A 24,529-nucleotide genomic window follows, 5' to 3' on the forward strand; every position below is an offset into this window, starting at 1 on the left:
GGCCCTTACTTAAATATTTGCCGTATTTTCCTTCTGTTGGGGTTTTAAACCAAAGCTGCTTTTTGGAGTGGCAAAAAACTGGTCGACCGCCTCAAAGGATCCGAGTATCCTGGCGGAACTTTACTGTCTTCGCTTCACTTGCCACTCGCTTAAGACTCCCCATTTTTCCTCATTTTTCCCTCACTTTTTTTTTTGCTGGGCTTCCCTTCACTTTGTTTTGCATATGACAACACGTGGCTGGGTTTTTGTTTGCCCCCAAAGAGATGACCCCTTTTTGCCTTCACTTCTTTTTTTTTATTGTGTGCATCTCGGTGTGTGTGTGTGTGTGTGTGGGAAGAGAGTGTCGGCTTATTGTTTGCCTAATGTTTAGTTTTTACTTTCACGCAATGTTTTCATTAGAATGTCCCCCAAAAAAAAAAAAACAACAGAAAAAACCCCAAGAACAACAGGGTACAAAAAAGTCAACAAAAATGCCCTGGAAACATGGGGTGGATTTAAGGTATCGGGTTGACTTTGGGGTCCGCTGATGTTTTCATTTCGCCCTTGGAGCCTTGAAGCACACACACCCGCACACCCACACCCGCACACCCACACCCACACCCACCGTTGTAGGCCAACTTTTTATGGCTGAACACATGCCGAAGCCAGCCTCAGAGGCTGGAGCCCAGGAATCCAGCAGAATCCTCTAGAATCCGCCCACTTTTCGGGAATCGCCCTCTGCCCCCCGTCCGTCGAACCTTTGAGCATCTGTCTTTGGCGGCTCTTTTGTTTATTTTGCTTTAGCACATTTTAGAAACAATAAAGCAAAACTTTGAGCTCTTTGTGTCCTGGCCACCGATCCTTTCTCCTCCGCCCGCCCCCAAACCCACATTATCTCCATGGACTGCGCTGCAAGGTGGCCATAAAAAGCGAAAAAACGGCGTCAAAAACAAAAGGCAAAGTTGCCTCGTCCTTTGCTTCTTTTCTCCTCCAGAGTCCTCGAATTATTGAGGGAACGAGACGGCGGAGCTACTTGGATTTGGAGTGGAGCGAAGCCCTCTTCCTTTTATGATATTTATGCGTCTCCTTTTTATTTTCAGCAATTTTCGTTTATTGATTTTTCCCCCACCGCCAAAAAGGCTGGCTGAACTTTAGTCACCGAAAAACCCCGGCCAACCGGTGAGCAGGGGTCAGGGGTCGCAGAGCGTGGGGTTGGGCTAGGCCAGATTCCGCGAAAATAAGTTTTCTTCAGTTATCAAATTTACCCGGTATTGAATTTCGCAACAATGATCATTTTGGTCGTTAAAGAGGTTGAACAACGAGTTTTTTTTAGGAGAAATTAGTTAACTGTTTCCCTAGAATGTAGTTATATTTTAAACAAGTATACTAATTTGATTTACTTGAGTTACACGTTTTTTTTTATTTGGTTTTTGAAAGTGTGTGTAATTTTGTCAAAATATAGATATCTAAATAATTAAAATACTAATTTAAATTTTAAGGATCAATGCAGAGCCCTATGCAATTTTGGTTCTATACAAAATGTTGTAACCATTTAACCAACAGAAAAAATCGGAGGATTACAAAACTCTACTTATTATAATAATATGTCAAATAAAATATTCCAAATGAATTTTCTGTATACAGCATAAAATATATGTTTATTAATTTTCTTTAAATTAATCAGTAATCAAGTTTAGAAACAACAAATTTTAAGAATCAGTAGAATTCTGAGAATAACAAAAATCTTCTTATCAAAGATTCAAAATATTAAATTAAATTTTGAAAATGTGTTTTCTTTAATCAGGATAAAATATATTTAGATTAATTTCTCTAGGTATATCACTAATAGGTTCTTCATATGAACCTTAGAGATATAAAATAAAAGCCTGTTAAGAAATGTTCCGCCTCCTTTTTATTGCCTCCTGTATTTTATTGTCCTGTACCGCCCTCGCTTCTTGACGAATCCAAGGCAGTTGGCTGTGCGGCATTTAGCTGCATTTGGTTACGCTTCCAGAGGCACTTGCTCAGCATCTCCAGCCAAGTTGCCACTCGGCCACAGCCTCGGCTTTGCCTCTGACATTGTGGCTTTTAAATTGCTTATTTGGCTTAGTCCTCGTCGTCGTCGTCGTCGTCGTTGGCAGCGCTGTTGGCTAACCACAACGTGCCGAGCAGTTTAATAACCAAGGAAACGTCCACCGGTGACAATCCGTTGGCCTCCATCCTCCATCCTCCTCGGCATCCTCATCCGCATCCCTGTTCTTTATATAGCCACAAGCTGGGGGAGCGGCTTTTCGGGGAAAACCACTGCCTGACGCCAAGCTGATCAAATGTTGAGTGACTGAACTTACCTTGGAATGTTAAAAGAACGCCAATAAAAGGATGCCGCCTTGAGGACTAAGTTTCTCCAGTGCAAACCATCTTGTTTCCCGGCTTATGCTCGGTTTTTAGACCATGGAGACAATGAGGAAAGTTTCCAGTTAATCCGGAGCACAGAAAAAGTGAGCACATTTTTGTTTTATTAGTTGCATTGCTGATTAGTAGTCAGTTTTTGACACGCTTCTCTTATAAGGATTTTTACCTTAAGACCTACGTAATTATTCAAATATTGAAGCCTATTTGTAGATTCATTATTTATTATATATACATATATCCGGTTTCAGTCTTTGTTTAGCCAAATCAAGGCGTACAGATAAAAAACCGAATGTTTCAAACAGGTTTTTTAAGGAAGTCCATCAGGATTTTTTAGGATTTCGATTCTGACGAAGGCGTACAGCGAAAAGAGCGACTGTTTTGAGCAGCTAGCTTCCAGTGCTATCGATTCCAACCATTTTCAGGGAAATTAATTTTTTGACCCATTTTCGCATTTTTTGTACCATGTTTTTTTTTGCAAAAAATCTCAAAAATTAAAATTTTTCAGGTTTTAATGCCAAAAGATTGGAAATTAAAAAACGAGTTCACCGAGGTATGACACTCATCATTCTGAAGTTTATTTTTTGAATAACAGCCAAAAAACTGCATTTTTAAGGCAGAAAAATACGAGATTCAGATTTTGGTCAAAAATACGATTATTCTTTCCCGTTTCATTTTTTTTTTTCGAAAAAAACCTCAAAAATCAAAATTTTTAGGTTTTGATGCCAAAAGATTGGAAATTGAAAAACGAGTTAAACGAGGTATGACACTCATCGTTCTAAAGTTAATTTTCTGAATAACAGCCAAAAAACTAAATTTTTGAGTGAAAAAATACGGGATTCAGATTTTGGTAAAAAATACGATGTTTCTTTCCCGTTTTTCGACCGTAGTTTCGCCGAAACAAGACTAACAACTAAAAGAACGACTGTTTTGAGCAGCTGGCTTCAAACTCTGTCGATCCTAGCCATTTTCAGGAACATTTATTTTTTGACCCATTTTCGCATTTTTTTTAAGGGTTTTTTTTTCAGGTTTTAATGCTAATATATTGGAAATTAAACCACGAGCTCAACGATGTATGACATTCGCCGATCTGACGTTTATTTTCCTTACAACACCCGAAAAACTTGCTTTTTGAGCAGAAAAATTCGAGATCGGATTTTGACCAAAAACACGATTTTTCTTTGCCGTTTTTCGGTCGTAGTTTCGTCACATTAAGGCGTAAGACCGACTGGTCCGAGCAGCTTGCTTCCTTTTCTATTGATCCCTATCACTTTTAGGAAAATTTATTTTTTGACCCATTTCGCTTTTTTTTAAGGTTTTTTTTTTTTCAAAAAATCTCGAATATCAAAAATTTTCGGTTTTTAATGACAAAAGATTGGAAATTAGCCAACGAGCTTTACAAGGTGCGACACTCCTCATTCGGACTTTTACTTTTATTACAGTAGACAAAAATCTTAGTATTTATGTTGAAAATTTACTAATACATTGACATACAATCAATAATAAGATACTGTTTTTTAAGTAAGTTAATGTAACGATTGGATTACTTGTGGGTAGATAATGTGTTGTCACGTCTTCATAACCTCCTTGGAGTTCTTCTTTTCAAATACCCTCGGTGAATTCCGAAAAGTCTGCCATATTGCGTATGTCAAATACAAACTCAGGCAGGAAAAATGCAAATTGAATACCAACAGTAGATGGCATTTAAAAGGCGAACGGAAAGTGAAAATGTAAGTCTCTTTGCCTGGCTATTAGGTATGCCAATCCGTAATATTCGCTGGCCGGCAATCAAACGGCAAACAGGAATCGGAAAAATTGGGAAATCAAAAACTCAATTGCTTCCGAGCCTGCGAATCTGGGTGAGAGTGTGTGTCCGTGTGGAGCCATAAATCATTCAGTGGATTGTATTCCCAGCAGAAATGCCATTACATGATTGAGCCGCATCCGTATACATTGATGCAGATGCAGATGCAGCTGCCGGAGTCAGCTACAGCTACAGCTGCAGATACGGATACCGATACCGATTCAGAAGCCGTATCCGTATCTGTGTCACTCTGCAGGACGTGGTCGAGGCCGGAGCTCGGCAGCAACTTAATTGCATTGTCCGGGCAACATTTTTGGCATATTTTTGGAGATTTGTGACAGCTGCAAGTGGGCAAATATCGAAAGGTGGCAAATTCGATTGACTCAGCCGCCTTTCCACCTCCTCCCCCACTTTTCCCCCCTCCGGCACAGTGGGTGAAATTAGCAACTTTCGGCTGGGAAATCGTTCGACTGACATGTTTGATTGCTCAAGTGGCTGGATTTTCTGGGGGGAAATTAATCATACATATATGTATGCGAGCCATTTCATTTCGAAAAGAGCGAAATCATTTTCCCGCTTGGCTCATCAAATGAGCAAAAATGCAAACAGCTGCCCCACCGCCAAAAAAGAAAAAATCAGGCTTTTGGGTCAGCGGAAAGGAAGAGTTGCCAAGGCGACTTGGTGGGTGCGGGTCAATATTCGGGGCATTTCATTTTCGTTATGGAAATTGCAAAGGAAATTCTTCCATTTTTGCAATGGCCATTTCTATGGGCATGGGCCTGGGCCTGGGACTGGGTATTGGATTTGGGGTTTGGGCTTTTGCGTTGGGAAATGGAAATGACGAGGGGGGGGGGGGGCGGCCTGGCCTGGCCGTATGGCATGTGTGCGAAAATTTTAAGACACTTTAATCGATTTATTCCGCAAACGCTGGCAAAATGCGCGTCCGACGGCAGAGATGCGATTTGGCGTCCGCTTTCGCATCGATCACCATATCGCATGTGTCCATTTGCGCTTAGGGGGATTTATGCCATCTCCCCCGAGCCCCGCACATCCCTTTTTCAGATTATTGAATAAAGCTCATATGACTGCAGTTCTTTTTGGTAAATGCACAGCGAAAAGACGAGTGCTATCTGCTTTACGTCATCTGTCATCATCCATTTAGACTGTAATGGTATTCCGATTCCAAACCGCTTTGTTTATAAGGGGGCTTTATGGATTGCCATGGTTTATTCCTTATAATAACATTTTTGGGCTCGATATTATCTGTCGGAATACGTTAAAATGCTCCCAAAGACAATTCAGCAATAATAAAATTCACTAAAGCATTTAGAAATCGCCACTTACGGCCAATTTCTCAATGTCATGTTAAGGTTCCAGTTAAGTGTAGGTCAAAAAAAGTTGGCATGAACCTTGATCAATGGGAAAGATAAGTCATTAGGGGCAAAAGTAAACATGACATTCAGAAATTGCATACTTTGTTATATATTAAAACATTTACGGTCGATTTCTCAATGTCATGTTAAGGTTTCAGTTAATTATCGGTTACAAAAAGTTGGCATGAGCCGTAAATGATTGGGAAGACGAATCAGCTATGACAAAAGTTAACAATACACTCAGAAATCGCTTACTTTTTTATACAATAAACCATTTACGGTCGATTTCTCAATGTCTGGTTAAAGTACCAGTTAATTAACTGTGCGAGAGGGTTAATTTAAACATGAACTGTTTGGAAAGATAATTCGGAACTTTAACTTTATGATAAAAATTAACCTCTTAATGAGAAACCGAAGCTTAAAGAGTTCGTTTTTTTTTCTGTGTGTGTGGGAAGAGCATCCAGTGGATTCGCGATGGATTGTGTTTGAGTTGTGCCCAGAAAAAGTGCAGAGAACATGCTTCCCTTCCCATTTTCTCTGTGTTCATCCTCCCATCCATTTGGCCCGCTCTGTGTGTGTTAGTGTTTTGTGTTTAATTTTGTGAAATGTTTGCCTGGTTTTCGAACTCTCAACGTTTGCCTAATTTCACCGCCCACCCTCGCACCATCCCACCATCCCACCAGCCCACCAGCGCACATACCATTTCAGCTGACGGAACCCCGAATTTCGGCTCGCCTCAGCACTCGCACACTCCCCTTTTTTCCTGCTCTCGCTTAGAAGTTGATGAGATGTTTATTATGTATATACATGCCCAGTGGGCGGGGCGGGAAAATGCCCGGGACGCTGCCTTTGCAGCCCGTTTTATATGTAAATGTGCGATATCAAACAGGTGAGAGATGCCCGAGGCGCGGCGGCGGGGTCACCATAAATTAGAATAAGTTATCCCCGGCTCACGGATATCAATTGCAAGTGGGCAGGAATCGGCAGGCGAAGCAGCGGGGGGCATAAGTAAACTAATTTAAAAGTCCTTTTGAGCATCGGAAGGGATAGTTGTGGAGAGCTGAGTGCGCAAAAGTTGGCCAAGGGAGATAAGTGTAGTTTCCAACTAGTAAAACAAATCCATTAGTTCCGTTTCATGGCTTATTTGTATGCTATAAATGCAGCTTGAACTTCAAATGTTGCAACCATTTTCTTGTTTTTAAATATTGAAATTAGTTTTGCCTCAAAAAATTTGATTAGATATGTCAAATTTATGCGTGTCAAATACCTTTTTTAATGAGCTCTATTAACTTTCGCCTAATGTTGACTGGCTGACTGGCTTGTTTGGCTTGTTGTCGGGACAACTTTTCCATTGTTCGAAGGAAGCGGCTCCTGGGCCGTGTCCAGTTTGTTTCGCATGTCCTTGGCAGGTCCTTCTTGCGTTGCGCCACACGCGCCGCCAGCCTAACTAGCTTCGTTTGCCGCTCAAAGGGCAAGGTGGCGGCGAGGTTAGCAGTGTAAATTTAATTCTATTCCACATAAATTTCTGGGCGGGATTGGGCTCAGCAGGGGGGAAGGAGAGCGGGAGGCCTCGCGAGAGCCGCGAGCCTGAGCCAGAGCGAAACCCGAGCTGGGACCTGGCAAGGACTCCTCCAGCGGATGGATGATGATGGTGGAGGCAGGGAATGGGGAATGGAGATGGGAATGTGACTGGCGATGAGAATGTGGATGGGTTTTCGGGGATGGGGATGGGCATGGAGATGGCTTTCGGGGATGGGCATGGAGATGGCTTTCGGGGATGGGGCTGCTAGCCAGCGCGAAAGGACGACGCAAATTTATTTAACCTGCGGGCGCAGAGCGCATATTTGAATTTATTTGCATGGGGAATGGCGGGGGTGGGGGCGCGGGCGGAGGCGGAGGGGCGTGTCCTGGCCGCCGTGGCACTGAAGTAATGCCAAAAAGTGCGCAAGCAACCAAAAAAAGAAAAGAAAAGAAAAAGAAAAACCAAATTGTGCGGAGGGCGAGCGCGGAGAAGGGAAAAACTTTTGCACAAAGTTGTTGCAAGTTGTTTGTACGCGCTACGCCCCTGGAACCTCTGACCCCTGGCACACCCCCTGCCTCCGCCCACGAGCCGCCCCGCCCCTGGACACGCCCACACAATTTTCCCGAAATGAGCCGCGCGCCGTTTGACACATGCAGCGCCACCTGGCGGCCGTCGCCATGAATTTGAATGTACCAAAGCAGGCGAAAGAGACACAGTTGCAGGGCATAACAGGGGGGGGGGAGAGGGGCAGCAGTGGAGGCAGGAGCAGGCGAAAACTGGTAACTGTAAACTTTGCCCTCGGCCAACGGGGCGGATGGGTGATGGCGAAGCGGAACGTGGCACGTGGAACGGGGCGCATACGTAATGTCATTTCGGTGTAGCATACTTTCGTGCGACATTTAAATTCATTATACCCTGCAGGAACTCCGGCGCTCAGGCCGATGTTTGGAGAGCCTTGCGCAATCCTCCAGGGGATTTGGGAATCGGAATCGATATTTTGTTGTTCTTTAATATCGATGCCTGTATTATTATAGCCTTTATTGGAGATCATTGGAAAACAAACAGTAATAATATGTGAAAAAAAAGAAATCCCCCTAACCTATATTGCAAATCATTGGAAAACAAACAGTAATATATAAAATGTCTTTTTGAATTAATATCGATTTCTATATTATTGTAATACCCTATTTTTAATTTGAAGTGAATATAAATTTTTGAAAAACGAATACTAATACTTGTAATTTAATATCAATGTCTAGATCTAATTGGTTATTGAACAAGGCGTATAAAGTTAAATTTATATGTAATATTAAAAAGTTCCTTATAAAAATATCTTTTATCATTTAATATCAATGTCTAATATAATCACACTATACATCTTTATTTGAAATCGGTGAGATATCATTAAAAAACTTATAATATTATTACAAATTTGTATATAAAATTGTAACTTAAATTTCAATAAACTAAAAACTATTTAAGAAGATCATTTGTAAGCTCTTCCAGTTTATGATATTATCTATCACAAGATTATATGTAAAAGAACTCCTTAAACTTCAGTTTTCTCTTGTCTAAAATTAGCTTTGATCTTGTGAAATTAAAGATCTTATTTGTAACCAATCAAATATCATTTGAAATTAAGTATAAAGAACAATTTTTTTTATATACGTTTTCAAAAATATTTCTGCTATGTCAAAGCAAGGCAGTAGTAATATACAATGCTAGTTATATATTTTTAAAAAACATATTGTTCAAGATTGCTCGGATAGGTATACCCTTATACATTTTTCATTAATTTCAACGTACAATTTAGGAGATTCCAGCGAGCAATTCCATCGCAATTGTCACTGCCGCTCTGAAGAGGCCACTGGCCAGCCAATCCACCTTGGAGTGGCCTCCACTCGGCAGCTTAACCTGAAGTTCACTCGAAACTTTTCGCTCAGCATAATTTTTGCCAGGCATTTAAATTCATTTTAGCCAGCGCGAGGCGGGCTGAGAGACAAAAAATATGCCAAATTAGCTGTGATGGGGATGGGGAATGGGGATTTGGCCAGGTCCAGGCCTAATTAGCCCGACTGATTCGCCTTCTGTGTCTCTGGCGCTGTGTGTGTGTGTGTGCGAGTTTGTGTCTTCATTAGAATGCAACTGTTTGCCAGGCTCTTGAGCGGCCTCTCATCCTTGGCAACAGCCCGAGCGCCACATCCTGTGTCTGTGACCCATTTCTCTGCTCCTCCAGCTGTCGGCTTATTAATGAGTTTTTGTTGGCCAACTTTGCCGGCTTTGCCTTTGATTTCTGCCCAGTCTCTGCCGCACTCTCCCTCTCCCTCTCCCTCTCCCTCTCTCTCTCTCTCTATCTCTATCTCTATCTGCGCTGCTGTCTTCACAATTAGCTAAGCTCTGTCTTAGCAAAGTCGACAACATGACAACAACTGCCTTCCACCGTCCGCCGTCTGCAGCGTCTCTTGTAATTTGGCCTGTGCCGTCTATGTGGGTGCTCCATCGACTTGTCGACGTGTTCGCGCATAAATCAGAGCTGCAAAAGGCGGCAGTGGCACTATTCACTACTCACTACTCACTACTCTCTACTCACTATTCACTATTCACCGAGCCACTGAGCCACTGAGCCGATGAGCCGCTGAGCCACTGCAGCTGCAGCTACCCACTGTGGGGCTGCATAATGAATGGCTTACGGCCCAGAAGGGACCCCCTTGTGGCCCCCATCTCCCCGATAGCTCCCTCGCAAAAACTGCAGCCCGCCCGTGTGGATTATGTCGGGATTGAGGGGCATTTTGATTGATTGAAGTGGAGTGCGGGTCCCGACATTTACACACAGACAGCCGAGGGGACGCACAGATTGCTTATTAAGAGCTCATGAGGTGGGCTCAATAATTGATGGATCCTCGGAGGTGCAGACACATCAGCAAGTTAATGTGCCCTCTTTGCCGGCGACTCCCATAATTAAGATCTTAATAATTAAAGTACTAAAGTTATTACAGGTGTTTAAAGGAGATTGATGGCTTGGAAGGCAGGGAAAATATAAGATATCAATAGTTAAAATATTAAATATTTTTAGAGAGATTGAAGGCTTGCAAGGCAGGAGAAATATAAGTTACTAATAGTTAAAATATTAAAGATATAACAAGAATGTTAAAGAGGTTGATGGCTTGGAAGGCAGGGAAAATATAAGATCTCAATAAATAAAATATCAAATATATTTAACGATTTTTAAAGAGATTAAAGGTTTGCAAGGCAGGAAGAATAAAAAATCTTAATAGGTAAAATATTAAAGATATTATATTAATAGATTTTTGAAGAGTTCGATGGCTTTCAAGGCAGGGAACATATTTTATTTATACTGTATTTCCAACTTTATTAATCCAAACTGGAAATGCTGAAGGTCCTTTGCTCAAAGTTCAACAAAACTGCATATGGACCGCAAATTGTCGGCTTTTTCCCTTCCGAGTCACCAGGCGAAGTTGTGAAAATTTCTAAATACCGCAAAAATATCCTGTGTCCTGCGAAACATATGTAGTCTATGGTCAGTACGCTTTTTTCCCCATTTTGTTTGCTGTCTATGCTCCATGGCCATGATCTTTTTGAACTCATCTCATGTGTGTGCGAGTGTGTACAGTGTTTAGATTTCGCATGATTTTTTGCAAAAAGTTTGCCATTCCGAGGCTGAGATGCCAGCGCTCACACTCGCCTGCGGCCCAGGGCCCCGGGTCCTGGGCTCGAATCCCTCGCCTGCTAGTACATGCCGGAGCACACAGAGTTGTCAACAAGCATTGACATTAATTAAAGCCCAGCGTTGCATGCGACGGCAAGTTGCAACTCTGCTCATTTGCGAGTGTGGCGCGCGTGTGTGAGGGCCTGCGGCGGCTTCAGTTAACCATTAGACTTTAATTACTAAGCTGAAATTCACGCTCGTCTGCCGCACCACAAAGCAGCAACAAACTAGAAAAAAACAAGAGGTAGAACAAGTAGTGCCAGTAGTGGCACAAGTGTGTGCGCCAGTATTCTCTTCTGCTCGTTGCCCCCAAAGTGTGCTTTAAAATTGCATTTCGCATTTCGTTGGCTAACCATAATCCCCCCATGCACTCGGCATTCTTACGGAGGCCAAATCACTCCGCCAACCCCTGAAACGTCCCTGTGCCATTTCTGCATCATGACATTTGCATTCCATTATATCCTAATCGTGCGATTCTTTTCCCTGCTCATAAGGCCATTATTTTCAGCTGTTTCGGTGCATCTCTTGCCTGTAATGGCAGAATTTAAAGCAATTTAAATTGATTGAAGTGCTTAATTTCATTATGTAGAAAATGAATAGTAAATAGGAAGTAAATTCAGACATATTGAATTTAAAGTAAAAAATATTAAACACAACGCATGATTTATTTTTAAATTATTTAAAGGCAAAAAATATAAGACGCAAAAGTCACATTTATTATACATTTTTTACATTGCTGAAGAACTTAAATTTTATATTAAAATCAAACTTAAACATCCCTTAATGACCTATAATTGATAAACTATATATTTTCACATTTCAAATTAATTCAAATAACAATAGATAAATTTATTTATTTAAATAAATTCAAATAGCAATAGATAAATTTATTTATTTCACATTGTTACGTGTTTGAAAGAATTTCATTTTTTATGCTAATCAATGTTTAAAATCCCTACTATTCCTATCATAGTTGTAATTAATATTTGCATTTTTTAATCTTAGTAAATCCGTAATAGATAGTGCAGCTTTGTATTATTTTTTTTTAGCTAGCTAGACAACAATAAATTGAATAAAAGGCAGTATATTTAAGTGTTAAAAATTACATTAAAAAAAACATATTTTAACTTTTTCCTTGCATTTTTGTATTCCCAGCCAAAACTCAAAGGACCCTCTTCTTTATGGAGTACACATAATATATATATATCCCCCAGTAGAGAATTTACAATTAAATATTCTATTAACCAAAATGGGAGAAACAAATAAGACAATGGAAAATGTGGATAATTTCGGATTGAACACTTGTGGGATAAATCGATTTGCGGAGGTGTTTCGCCGCATTCCCCTGCATTTTCGCAGTCATTTTCCCCCTTCCCTCTCCCCTTCCCAGACTCCCAGTCGATGCTCCTTCGCCTAATTCCCCCTCTTGATTATCATAATTAAACAATTTAGTTTCAAGTGCTGGCCTCCCATTTGTTGCACTTTGCTCCGCTTCCCAAGTGGCAAGTGCAACAACGGCAACAACGATTCATATCCATTGTTCGTGTTAGTTGGCCGTTGTTGTTGCTTCCTGTTCTTTTTGCAGCAGTTCTTAAATGTAAATTACGCGCTTTGTTGACTTTGCCCCTGCAGCAGCAGCAGCAGCAGCAGCAGCAGCAAACACTGAAGGGGGTTTGCTGTGGGCTGGATTTAGGTTGTGCCACACACACATATAGTGGGGTGTGTGTGGGGTGGTGAATGAGGTAAGCAGTGCACACATTATAGTTCCCATTACAACCCTACAGCCCCTTGGCCCCCCCATCGCCTGGGCGCTGTAATTGTGGCCGGCTTTGAGCTGAGAATTTTCCCGGGCCAGTGTGCGTGTTTGCGAGATTGCTGTCAAAATGTTGTAGGCCCCCAAAACGTAGCTAGCCCCCCAGATCGCCGCCCCCTTCCTGACGGCGCCTTTGATTGTCAGTTTTGGACAACGTCTCTGTTTGTCTGGCAAGTGAAATTTTGTTTGACGTTGCTCGATTATGCATGGGAAGTGAAAATGGGTGGTGAAAATGGGTGCACAGAAAGAAAAACACACAAGGTTCCTTTTGAAGTAAGCATAATACCCTTACTAAGTATAACCATTGAATCAAGTTAGAATGATAATGAAAAATGCAATTTCCTCTATTTGAAATCTCTCTCACATTAAAAAAGAGAGAAAAGAGCGAGATAGGTTTTAAAATTATGTTGGAGTGATACTGAAAAATGGAATTTTTAGATTTACTCTTCTAAGAAACTCTCTCAAATTGAATGGAATTATGGTATTGAATCATGTTAGAGTGATACGGATAAATTCAATTTTCTTGATTTCCGATCTATAAAAACTCTCTTTAAAAATAAAAAGAGAGAAAATAGCGAAATAGGTTATTGAATCATACTGAAAAATTCGATTTCCTCTCTTTAAAAACTCTCTCAAATTGAAAAAGAGAGAAAAGAGCAAGACAGTTTATTAAATCATGTCAGAATGATATTGAAACATACAATTTTTTAGATTTCCTATCTTTAAAAACTTACCCAAATAGAAAAAAAACGATAGGATAGGGTATTAAACCATGTTAGAGTGAAAGTGAAAAATGCATTTTTTTTAAATTTCTTCATTTTAAAAACTCTCTCAAATTTTAAAAAAAGATAAAAAAGCGAGATAGGCTTTATACCTAATATGGGTAAGAACGAGACAGCAACGGAAAAAGAGAGAAAAAAGCAAGATAGCGGACTTATCAAAGTGATAATGAAATCTATCGAAATGATCACCAAATCCCAGCATGCTTTTCTCTCTGTGCAGTGAAAATGGGAAGTGGCCTGCGTGTTTTGGGTGTCTGGGTGTGACCCTGCCCCTTGGTTAGTTTATGCGATTGATTTTTGGTTGTACTCGTACTCGTGCTCGTCCTTGTTGTTGCCATTGTGTTGGTGCCACGTGCAAGACATCGCCATGTATTTGTGTGTGCGGCCACGCAGCGTATACGTAAATCCGCTAGGGAATTGTTATGTAAATCTCGTGTCGAGATTTCACATCGGCCCTGCGCTGCCTTCTGGGTATCAATTAAGTAGTTTTTAACTAATTGGGAGAAAGCAGTGCCCCAAGTTGTTGCCTCTTGCTTGGTTGATTTTTGCCCTTCTTCATTCTTCTAATTAAATGCTGAAATGAAATGCATTTTAAAATCAATTAGCAAAGTCTTATTTAAAGACATTTTCCTTCCGCTGCGCAGCTTTCTTTTCTTTTCTTTTCTTTTCCTTTCCCTTTACTTTACTTAGATATTTTTCGCTGCGAGCTTGTTTATCTTTCTTCATTTTTTTGCTCTTCATTATTTTCTCATTTTCCCTTGTTAAATTCATTAAGAATTTAAATTACATGTACTGTATATTCGCAAGTAATTGAACTTTTGCCGCCTGCTGTGCATCTTTTATGTTTTTTAGTGCTCTGCTCTCTTGTTACACATCTGCAAGTGCAGTTCCAACTAATTGAGAAAGTGTTGCTTCAAGGTATTTTATACGCTCCCATTACTTTTTACACTTTCTCATTTTCTTTTCGCCTTTTCCCCCATTTGCCCGCGCCATCTTTTCCGCTTTGTGTCCCCCCCCCCTCTCCCCCCTTCGAATTTTCCGGATGGGGGATGGCATGTCTCACCTTAAAGTTTGCCCATTTCGGCTCCAGTTTCTTGTAGTTAATGTCGAGGTACGGCCATCATTCCGGATAACCTCCTGACACATTGGCCTTCAAGGTTGGCTTTTCTTTCGCCTTTCACCCCCTAGCACCCGCTGCCGCCCCTGACCACAGCATCAGCCATTTCTTCGCCATTATCATTTGACACGCTACCATTTCGCCCCGCCGGTGACCCCGTCACCGCGTCACCCCTTCACGTGGTGACCCCGCAGTATTGCCTAGTTTCCGGCACGTTTGCCCCGACAATTTTCCCATTTTTGCCTTCTGCTCTCTTGCTTTTTAATTTGTTTTAATGAACTTTCAAGCTACGTATTTCCAGGGGTGGGTTTGGGTTTCGGCTCGGCGAGATTCAGTTGCAATATGCCAGCTCACTTGTATAATTACAGGCGCCATTGCATGTGCATCTCCAGCAGAACCACACCACCCCCCACCCCCCGGAAAAGGCCCCTCTTGAGTCGGCCCCCTTTCACGGCGCCTCTTGTTTCTGGGCCTGGGCCTGAAGTGCGTGGCTTTCATTAATTTTAATGAGTTTTAAAAGTTGTTGCCATTTTTTTGCCACACTGCACGCGCAGTGTGCCGCCTCTCCCCTTACCCCCTCCCGCCCCCTTGGCTACGTCTCTGGTTTTTGCCCTTTTTTGCCGCAGACTTTTTGTTGATTTTATTTTATTTTATTTCATTTATTTGATTCTTTCCCGTAAGTTTTCCTTTTTTTGTCGCCCAACGTGTAGTTTCTGTGCACTTGTTGTCATTTGTTCGGCGGCAAGAACAGCAAGAACAACACGGACCATGCCAGACTTTTATCCAGTGGATGCACACACGCACTCAGGAACAGAGGCAGAAACTGAAAACAGGGAAATACAGATACAGATGCATAAGTATCCATGGGTTTGTATGTGCGGACAATGACATTTATTTCTATTTGTAGCTGCATTTGCTGAGAGGCATTCGAAATGGGAAATAGAAAATGGGAAATGGAAAATAGGGAAGCGAGGAAAATGGGGGAGGGGGAAGGGGGGAAGTACTGAAAGGCAATGGGAGGTGTCATCGCCACCTGCTGTGAGTATAGTTTACGCTTAAATAACTCACAGCTGTGCATAATTTAGACTGAAGCTTAGCCCCCCTTTTGCTGGACATGGACATGGAAATCGGCACTTGAAGGGGGTGGGAGGTCTCCTGTCACTTTTGGGCCGGAAGGCAAAGGGAATTTCTAGAGTGGAAGAGCCGGATTTAACCGGGTTAAGTGGTAGACAGTTACGCTGAGCTCCACAGAGATCGTCGAGATCCTTGAGATCAACGCTTTCAACGGCAGAGCAAAAGTTGACAGCTTTATTAAAAGGCAAGAAAACAGACAGTTTGTGCTTGGCCCGTCTTCTCAGTAAATAAGATTATGCTGAAAGTTTCCCTGTCCTGTGTTGTGTACTCAGTTTTTCTTTTTCGGTGCCTCGAGGGAACTGGGTGGGCAAAAGATGAGTGACCAACATCAAGAGCCATAATGGAAATCAAACCAGAAAGCCAAACATTTGTCAAGCTGTCGTGTTACTAAGTGCGTTAGAAGAGCTCAAAGAGAAGTGAAAATGGAGCTGGCAGAGTGAAGGGATCCTTTTATGATTTTGCATTCCTCGTCGCGAACATTGGAGCAAGTATTTTCCCTGGCTTTCCACTCGCCACTCCGCTCCTCTTTGTAGGCTCCTTGTCGGGCGACGCAGAGTGTCCTTTGTCCTCTTGTCTGTCCGACTGCTTGTGGCGCTTTCGCAATTTGATTTATGTGTTGCCTCCAAAACATTCATTAAGATATAATCATAACGCACAGAAAGCGCACACAAGCAGGATGAGTTTGGCTCTATGGATGTATGTACAAATATAAATATAAATACAAATACAAATACAAATGTGTGCGTGCATGTATCTCCGTCTCATATATCATAGAATGTCCCTATTTTTTTTGCCCCCCCCTTATTCTTTTCAGGCGCTTACTGTTTTTGTGGCATCATCAGTGGCGCAAACAGCTTTACAAATTCCTAGACACATTTTTCGGTCATAAGATTTCATTAGACTCACATGACCAGAAGCTATAATGAGGTTGGGCACCAGCTGCTGGCTGCAATGGCAGCCAAATCAGGCTAATGGCCCAGATCGTTTAGAGATGTGTCCCATTCAGACTTGTAAACATGTGTAGCTACCAAAAAATAAATAAAGGCCAGAGAACCTTTGAAATTTTGAATAACTATGTTCATAAATTTGCTTCTTCGGCCACAAAAATATATGACAATCGTTAAATATTGCTCTATAAAAGTAGAGGTCTCGGCATTAATAAAAAAAGAGCCCGTAAAAAACGATATATCTCTCTTCCTTCTGGGGGGTGCTAAAAAGAAATTGGGTCATTGCAACCCCGTTCTAAATGCTGGGGTAAACTTTATAAACATAAACTTTTGCCTCTATTAAATCGTGCCCGCTTTTGATTATTTTTGTTGCTCATTCTAATTTTAATTTCCTGTCTGCCGTTGACTGCCCCACCCCCTCTCCAGTCCCCAGCTGAAAAATGCAAAATAATTAGAAATGTAGCCCCCCCCCCCCCACACACACACACACAAAAGTCAAAAGTTCAGTATGTTGTGCGTGCCTCAGTTGGAGTCTCATTTGCATGGCTTCAAACCAAATAAACTAATCATACACAAACACAATTTTGTTCTATGGAGTTTATGCGGTGAGTTTCATGAACTGCAGGAAACGTGAAATTAAAATATGGAGTTTTTTAAGGCCCAATCAGCAATAAAAGTGAAGAAAATAAAATACAAATAGTAACAGTTAACTTTATTTGACCAAACGAATCTAGTACTTTTTGCCTATTTTACAAATATGAATTACACGAAAAGTATTTGGCATAAACGTATTACTAGAACATGTAGTGACAGCAATTTATGGTTATTTAGAATTTTGCTGCTTTCAAGTTGCCATTTTGCCCTTGGTATTCAATCCATTTCAATTAAATTACTCTATAATTCACTGACTTACTTCTCCTCATTCTGCATGACATTTACTTTAACCCCTTTCTCTGTGTTTACTGAGAAAATAAGAACATTTCTACTTGAACTAATCGAAATCCCCCTGCCTTTTGTTTCTTTTCAGGTGAGTGCAGCACTTTTGTGCAATTTATACAAGGGCGATATATCGTAAATCCAGTGTATGCTAAGATATGGTAAGGAATCTGTTATCTATGACTGCTTTTGGGGGGGAGTTTCCCTGTTGTTTTTTATGGGGGGAATGAGGCGGGAAAAAGGGGTTCTGCTGTCGGCTGGAGAATTTATGAACCCCACCTTCTTGGGAAAAACCCCTGCTGGCTGCTTCCTGCCACCATGTAACTGCAGAAGCTAAACCAATATTATTTCTGCCTTCTATCTATCTTACAGTACGCCTTTGGCCTACCCCCAATTCGCCGGCTGCACTTTGTCTTTGGCTTCTCTTTACTCGATTTTTCGGTCAGTGGCAATTGGCCGTCGACGTCCGGACGGAAATGCCACGCCCCCTCCCCGTGTGCCGCCAACACCCCCCCTTTTTTGGTATAATTTTCCGGCTGTTTTCACGTTGCAGGAAAACCGTGAATTTCGCGTTGAGTTGGCCGCATGAGGCAGTGATGGAAAATGGGAAAATGAGTGTCGTATCCCCCCAACCCCGTTACGTTACCCCATTTTCATGGTACGCTTTTCTGTGCTGATTTCTGCTCCAGTTACGCGACTGGAAAATTGGGCAGCATTTTCGCGGATGGGCGCAGTGAATGGCGCCCACTCCCCAAGCCCCCAAAACACTCCAACTTATTAAGTATAATTCATATGGAACGGCCAAAAAGTCGTCAAAGAACAATGGCTGCAAAAAAGGAACCGCAAACGAGTTAATTAAGTGGCTTAAACAATCGAAACTTGGTGCGAGCAAAGGGGCAAAGGTCGATGGGAAAGTGAGGTAGAAATATGGGTGCAACTGCCGAGTGGTGAGTGGTCCCGTTGCCAAAGTTTGAACCCCTTTCTCAATCCGCAGTGTGGCAAAACCACGCGCAAGAAGCTGTCCCGACCAAAACAGCATTTGCACAATTGCGAATCGAGGAAATCGCATGCGTGCTTGTCGTTTTTACACTGAAAAAAAACGTCTGAGATGTTAAAAAAATATATTTATCTTCATCAGGTATAACCTGATATATTGCATTATCAAAAATAATTTTTTTTTAAGTAAAAAAACATTTACATATTTGAATACTACAAAATATTTAATATATACCTTAAATTTATTAAATCAAATACTTTTTAATTGCTTTGATATTTTCTCTCTACATAGTTAAGACTTAATAGAAAATTTTCAAAACCGTAGATTTTGTAAAACCTGAAACTTTGGTCACACTAATATGGATTACCTATGGCATACATACCTTACTTTATTCTATGCAAAATTCAAAATACATTCATAAATCCATAAAAATTAGCTGCAAATATTATTAAGCTTATACAATGAGTTCATTATGCCTTGTTCAATATAAAATCCCGTCATAATTCATCATTTAAACAAACAATTAAATGAAAAGCAATTTTTATCGCATTGCATCAAATAAATTATGTGGAATGGAAATGCCCCTGATTGTGAACGTATAAATATTCGCACTCGAATTAAGATGGCCAAAGAAGATTATGGGGAATTTTTCAGATAAATTGGCGAGTGAAATGCGCATTTCTGACTTTAAATTCCAGCTGCCCTCTGCAACTTTTGATATGATTTATTCCCGCATTGCATTTTGTTGGATTGGTCGAGCCTTTTTTTTCCGCACAGTGAGAAGAGTTTTTCTTCTTTTTTCTTTTAATGCATGTTGAAAAGGGCTCGCGGACGGATTGTCGAGCGGTTTGGGCGGGCGATGAGGGGCAAGGGGGCAAGGGGGGCAAGGGGCCGTGGCAGTGCACATGGCAAGCGCAGTCATTGCGGCTAAAGCGGTTTCTGCGGTTTCCGGCAGCCGCAAGGCAGCTTCCTCTGACCCCTCGCTCCCTCGCTCCCTCGCTCTCCCTTTCCCTGGCATCCCCCATCTCCTTCGCACCCAGCCGCAAACTGCTTTTGGTCGTCGCCTTTGGCGTCGCCTGACGCTGCATTGATAAAACTCCCCCCGGGGGCTTAAGGGGTTAAGGGGGCTGGCGCCGGGGCTGGGGCTGGGGCATGGGTTAAGGGGCCTGCCTCAGTTGCACTTGCTGCTGAAACGGAAACAGAAACAGATACTGCAAGGGGAGCCCGGCCACCGATGCAAAATTTAACAAGATTTCCACAGTTTTGTTAAGGGACAACAAATTTGATTAAATTTATCTTGGGGGATGAGTGGGGAACCATGTTTCCATTTCGACTCCATTTTTCTGTGGGTCCTCGTTGGGGGTTTTACTTTGTAAAACATTTTATTGGCCAAATAATATTGTGACTCCCCGGGAAAGAACTTGGGAACTTAGTAATTCGAACTACTTTCCATCCTAAAAATGAGAATATATTATTAAAATATTTTAATCCTTACAGGATGTTCATATATTTTACCATTAGAGGGTAAATATCGTTATAATTCATTCATTATAAATATCTAACGAGAAAGAGAAAAGTTCCTTAAAATTCTAAAGTTATTACCTTAAGTTCTATAAAGTTGTAAGGGAATAGAATCATCAAATTAACATCGTTTTTTTTGTTCATTTCTACTTACTGAAATGCTCTTCAAATACTCAAAAAGTATACCAATCTAAAAAGTACCGGGTATTATTTTCCCCTTCAATTGCATTCCGGCTTTTCCTCTTCCATTGGTTTTTCATCCCAGTTTCCCATTGTATTTTTGCCTGGTTCTCTACTACCTTCAGCGAATTTTCCACTTTTTCTGTTCCCACTCACTCCTTTTCGTATGCTCTGCTTTTCTTCGTTTTCCCGCTCACGAAAAGGAGTTTTCCTTGGGCTTTCCTGCCATTTTCCCCCTCTCGCCCCCTTTCGTGTGGCATTTTGATGTGTCTTTGTTGTTGGCCATTCCGTTGTTGTTTCATTAGATCATTTGAAATTGTATGCCGAGCAGTTGTTGCCTGTTGTTGCATATTTGCATACATGCACGGGGCCAGCATATCCAAGCACTTGGAATGGAGAATGTGCATATATGTAGCCATTTTCCAGGGCAGAGGACTGAGGGACTGAAGGAAGCCCGAGTTTTGCATGTGGAAATTGAAACAAATCTTGAACAATGCAGCTAACTTTTCTGTTGTTGCCCTCGCCACTGAGCCGTGAGTTATTAGGGCCCCCAAGTGACTGGCCCGAAAAGTAGGCAATTCAAAATGCAGAAGCCCCGCATGCGGCTAATGTGGCACACCTGAGCCACCCAGCTCACAAATTCCCAGCCTAACCCCTGACCCCTGGCCCCTGGCCGCTTAGCCCCACCACCAAAACCCCAGGAATTCCCTGGAATTTGGCAAATGCAATTCGAACTTAAAGCCTTTAAAGTCGCCAACTGGCCAGGTCGAAGCGAGTGGGCGGGCAAGTTTTGCTCCTGGTTTATGATGCAGCCCAAACGGCACGTTTAAGCAATTGCAAAACTTTTTATGGGGTTTTTTGTTTCCTATTTCGTAGTCCATGGCCAGCAGTTGGTGTTGGGTCAGATTTTCAGACTTTGGCAGTGGATCAAACGAGAAATGCGAAGCAACTTTTGGCTCACATTGTCGTTAAGGTGTAGAATTAAGCAGAGGTATCAAGTGCCAACAGAAAATATTATCATACAGTATATGAAATGAAAAGGAAGAGAATTTATAAAAAGATATTCTGTATTATTCCCTTATCAGAACTTCAATTGTTGGCCCGACAATATGCTCACATTTCGCATAAATTCCCTCCAACAACTCTCCCATTTTCCCCCCTCAATTTGAGTAGCTCTTTCGCCTCCCATTGTTAATCCCATTAGTAATTAATTGACCGTTTAGATTGGCACTGCAATCGAAATTCGCCGTTTAATTGTTATAATTTTTGTTCAATTCGATAAATTATAAATCATTAACCCCCGCTCGCCCGCACAACATCAGCCCGCCCCCACCCCCCGCAATTCGCTGGCAATTATTTCAGTTTCAGTCTGCCATTAATTATTTCATTTTTGTGGCTTTCATCTAATGAAATTGCAATAATAGCGATGGCCACGGTCTGCGAGCCATTGCAATGACCTCACAACTGTTATCGCTCCGGATGGCGTTTGGGTCTTTGGTATTAATCTTTATGGTTACCGGAGAACGGGGCTCGGTGGTCGGGGGTCGGGGGTCGTTGGTCAGGAGCGTTACGACTCGTAAAAGCCAACTAACGATGGTCCGAGGCAGAGCCGTAAACTTCGCCCCGCAGGTTACTTCCTCGCCGTTGCCGTTGTTGTTATTTTTGGCACCCTATAACGCCGGGAATATGGCCATTTTTGTTTTGGAAAATAATTCATTTGCTTCGCACAGCCATGTTTATTTTAAATACCAGCTACCTAGGCGACTAAAGAGGTAATAAAATGAAAAGCAATTTATTAAACAGTTAAGTTGATGATGTTTAGGAAGTGCATTCTAACAACCCAAAAGAAATTAATACAGAATGTTATTTATGAGGGAGGGATCTGTAAATCTTTACGTGGAATTTATAGTACCGACGTGACAAATTGAATTTCATAATATAATACTAGTTGCTAATAAACTCACCAGCTGATTGTATTATATTAAAAGATGTATCGTAAAGATCCTCTGCTATGCTCCACACGATTCTTTACAAACATATATATTTGTAAGGTATCTGTTTATAATACCAATTCTAATATAGCTATAGATCCTTATAAACTTACTTTCCATAAGTCACCTTTAAAGATCCTCTGTTGTATCTCATATGATTTTCTTTCAAAAGCTCCACGTGACCTTTTACAAACATAAATGTACAGGGTATCTGTTCCTTTCGATGATTCGGTAAGCTTTTCGGCCATTTGCCTTCCAGCCAAGCAAAACGGCAAAAAGACAAATAAAAAATGTGGGGCTTTGCTGCTCGCTTTGCGTTTGGCATCTGTCAAAATGGCAGCCAACTTGGCGGGTGGCTCCGGGGGTGGTAAAATGATGGCTCTTTCAGTGGGGTGCTGGGTGCTGGGTGGTGCGAGATGGGGCGGTCGACTTAGTGGGTGGTGCTGTCACGCAAACGTTTGAGCAGAAAATGACAATGTCGTTTGCCCCTCTCCTCGTTTGCCTTCCTTTGTGCCCGTTGTGTGTGTTTATAAACGAGTTTTGCATTAAAATGTACAACAGCAGCAGCATATCGCCCACTAAATGGAGACATCAGCGTGGATGGGTGTATGGCTGGGTAGCTGTGTGTTTGGGACAGGTGAATGTACCCGTTGCCTTCTTGGCAATGACAGTTCCCGTTTCCGTTGCCATTCCCATTGCCAATCCCATGCCAGTGCCCCTTTCCGCATTTCAACTTTTCCTTCCACTTCTGTGCGCTGATTTGTCAGGGTATAAAAAGGGAAATATAAATGTTATGACTTAATAGCGGCCAAAGGCAGGAGGCTGGCATCATTTTCTCGGCTCCCAGCTTTCAGTTTTCTCCACGGAGGCGGTAAAGTGTGCCACGCCAAGTGCCCAAATCAACAGATTGCCATCCCTCACATACACTTCGTACACATGCCATTCACGTAAGATGTGAGTTGATGGGCATGCCAACTCACGAAGTCGACAAGCACACGCCGGTAGAGCACCTGGGCAACAATCTCACATAAGCTTCATCAATCGGAGAAAGCATTTTGGACAAGGAAAGCAGAAGTGACATTATGACGTCTAGATTTCCCTCCTCAAATTGATCAACATCTTAGAGGATTAACGTAATGAATACACCCTAAAGGGTGGTTATGACCTATGAGCTCTCTTATCTAGAACCATAAACCGGTGATCAAATTGAATAGACTGGAAAATGAAGGCTCTACCATCGTAGCTCATCGAAAGTAGAGTGGTCCCCATTGAATGGCTGCGATGGCTTCTGAAAAGTGCAAGGAAATCGAAGTGAATTCTTGGCATTGTGGCCATGTGGCAATTGCCCTGGCTTAATTCACTGACTGCAGTTCGAACAATTGGCCGGACGAAAACGACTTACTGAACCCTGGGCCATGCATCAAACCCCACCAGCACCCACTTTCAGCATCTCAGTCAGCACCTCTGACCCCTCCGCTGGGCATTTGGCTCCCAGTTTTTCTGGCTTTCATGCTTTGCTTTTTCCTCTCTCTTTTCCCAAACGTTTTTTTTTTTTTTTCATTTTTTTGGGCCGGACTATGGCATTTGGTTTATGGCAGCAACGGACTGCGGCAGTTTTGGCATTTGCCAGCAGTCCGCACACACACGACAGCTGTGTGTGTCATGTCCAGGGCCATAAATCATTTATTTGAAAATTGCTATTGTATTGCGGTTTAATAGCATGTGATCATCATCATCAGCAGCAGCCGCACGAGCCCTACCTTGTGGGCAGTGGGAGCGTTTGGACTTTTTGGACCGTTTGGTTCGTCACAAACTACATGTCGTATTCATAGCCAACTGTCCCGCCGCGCCTCGCCTCGCCTCGCCTCGCCTCGCCTTGCCGCTCGCCTCGTTACATTTAATATCCCAAATCGCAGGGAGCGAGGCGTACGAAAGGTCGGTAGTAGGGAAACGCGGGGTCGCATGCCCCAACATGCCCATTAATTATAATGCCGCACTGCGAGCAAAGCGAACGTTGAGGGGCCTCAGCCGACTTCCGCTAGAGCCAGGGACACGCCTCCCCTGCCTCCACCGCCCACTTTGCCTGCCCACCCACAGAGCAACATATGCCGCACGTTCGGTGCGCCTTTGTCGCCTTTTTGTGTCGTGTTGTGGCAGTGATTTTCCTGCCATTCCCCTCGATTTCTCCACGTTTTCCCACCGGGGTAACGAGGTCATTTGGCAATACACCAACACAAACAAAAATTATGTTATTGGTCAATGTATTTATGAGTACGCCAGCCTGGTCCCTAAAACCC

At 42.2% G+C, this 24,529-nt stretch overlaps 1 protein-coding gene across 13 annotated transcripts in view; it reads left to right on the forward strand.

Annotated features, from left to right (window-relative positions):
• LOC108025594 (uncharacterized) overlaps positions 1 to 24,529 on the forward strand; it is a 96,512-nt gene that overhangs the window by 11,794 nt on the left and 60,189 nt on the right. The gene's annotated exons all lie outside the window — the stretch shown is intronic.

Source organism: Drosophila biarmipes, chromosome X, assembly GCF_025231255.1.
Source record: "Drosophila biarmipes strain raj3 chromosome X, RU_DBia_V1.1, whole genome shotgun sequence".
Taxonomy (NCBI): Eukaryota; Metazoa; Arthropoda; class Insecta; order Diptera; family Drosophilidae; genus Drosophila; species Drosophila biarmipes.